Raw genomic sequence first — 2,408 nt, 5'->3', positions numbered from 1 at the left:
TCAGTTTCAACCTATTAATTAATTTACCATTAATTCCTTCAACTTCTTTATAAACTTCATACAAAGACTTCAGCAAGTGCTTTCCCAAAATTCATTTTATTCAGCGGAATGCCCTTAATGGACAACTTATCTACTTTTCACCATGACTGAGAGGTCTGGATTCACTAAATGTATGTCATTTATGCCTGGGCATGTCCTCGTGCATGAAACGGAAGGTATACTCCCTCCCTGGAGGGTGCACCGTAACTCTGGAGATTATTAGGCACTGGTTGAAGAGAGGCACAGTTTGGGGGACCCCAGAGTATGCAGTGGGGGTACTGCTGGAGTTCAAGCAGCTGGAACACATACCTGTAGCTGTCATTGAGAGCACTGTCTGGCAAGCTTCCCACTGCATTACACTACAGTTTCAGAATCCAAGTGGATTGCTGAGGTACGACCCTTTATTTCTAAGATAACAATTTACTTCTGACTATTGCTTGAGGACCTCTGCGCTCCTGAAACGAATGTGGAATGTATCCCACGAAATGTTCACAAGATAACAAGGGAGAAGTGGGTGAAGAAAACTGCCCCATTTGATCTCATCCTTCCAGAGCTACAGTGTTGAATCCATTTTTAAACGAGTCACGGAGTCATTGATGGCTTCAGCCATCCTTCTTTGGAGACTTGAAGCCAGTCTTTGTGTGCCTTCCAGGGCAGTGGGGGTTACAGGAGATCACGCAGGCAGTGGGGCGAGGCCACCCAGAGAGTTGTAAACCAGGATAACAACAACAATAATCCTCGCATTTGACACAGCGCCTTATCGCGTCTTCGAGACGTCTCAACAGCACTTCACGGGACACTGTTATGTGTATTTCGGGGATGTTTTGTGGGTGGAACACGACAGCCAATTGCGCACCGACACAGCGCCCCACAACCCGGGCGGAGGGACCGGGGGCCAACTGTTACTTACTTACTGTTTATTTATTTATGTGTTGGTTTGTTTGTTTGTTTATTCATTCATTCTTTGAAGGGGATCAGTACTGTCCGGAGTGAAACTACTATCACTGCACACACACACCCCAATGGCTTACCCACTTCACCGCGACAGCGGCGGCGCTCGGCTCAAGACGACTGACGGTGCTGGAGAGAGCTCAACACCTTGGGGGGGTCTCCGGGGGTCTCCGGTGGGGCGGTAAAAGGTGGTGGTTTGGTTCAGTTGCGATTGCCCAGACTGTGACTTCAGCTCATTAAATAATACGGTGGGACCCGACGGTGTGAGAGAGTCCCTGAAGGGAATAGAGATATTTATATATATATATATATATATATATACACACACAGACACCCCCCCACCCACACACAGACACCCCCCCACCCACACCCACCCAGACACCCCCCCACCCACACACACCCACCCACACACAGACACACACCCCCACCCACACACAGACACACACCCCCCCACTCCCACACACAGACACACACCCCCACCCACACAGACACACACCCCCACCCCCCCACACAGACACCCACCCACCCACACAGACACACACGCACATACACCCCACCCACACAGACACCCCCATCCACCCACCCAGACCCCCACCCCACACCCACCCACACAGAACCACCCACACCCCCAGACACCCACACCCCCACTCACAGACACCCACACACACCCCCACCCACACCCCACCCACACAGACACCCCCCCACCCACCCCCCCCCCCCCACGCACCAGGCGCTGTTGAATTCTCTCTCTCTGGTAACTCGCTGAGAAGGTGAAGACCCCCCACACCCTCCCCTCCCTCCCCCCTCCCGCGACCCCACAAACTCGGTAGGTTTGAGCTTCAGTAAAAGGGAACAAAACACAGACACACACCTCGCGGTTTGGAGGGTATACAGTGATTTCCCCGTCTCACCCCCACAGCCCCCGCGCGCACACGACCCCCGCCCCCCCCCAGAAAAGGACGGGAAGCTTCAGCGCCGGTGGCGGTGGCGGAGAATCGGTGTCTCGCCCCCAGGAGTCGGCAGGACACCAGCAAAGCAGTGGTTGGTGAGGGGGGGCGGGGGTGAGGGAGGGGGTGAGGGGTGAGGCTGAGGGAGGGGGTGAGGGGTGAGGCTGAGGGGTGAGGCTGAGGGAGGGGGTGAGGGGTGAGGCTGAGGGAGGGGGTGGGGGGTGAGGCTGAGGGGGTGAGGGGTGAGGCTGAGGGGGTGGGGGTGAGGCTGAGGGAGGGGGTGAGGGGTGAGGCTGAGGGAGGGGGTGAGGGGTGAGGCTGAGGGGGTGGGGGGTGAGGCTGAGGGGGTGGGGGGTGAGGCTGAGGGAAGGGGTGGGGGTGAGGCTGAGGGGGTGGGGGGTGAGGCTGAGGGGGTGGGGGGTGAGGCTGAGGGAGGGGGTGGGGGGTGAGGGAGTGGGGGTGAGAGCTGTC

This window comes from Callorhinchus milii, unplaced genomic scaffold (genome assembly GCF_018977255.1).
Source record: "Callorhinchus milii isolate IMCB2004 unplaced genomic scaffold, IMCB_Cmil_1.0 Scaffold10, whole genome shotgun sequence".
Taxonomy (NCBI): domain Eukaryota; kingdom Metazoa; phylum Chordata; class Chondrichthyes; order Chimaeriformes; family Callorhinchidae; genus Callorhinchus; species Callorhinchus milii.
The sequence above is the reverse complement of the archived record's forward strand: the minus strand, read 5'-3'. Positions refer to the sequence as shown.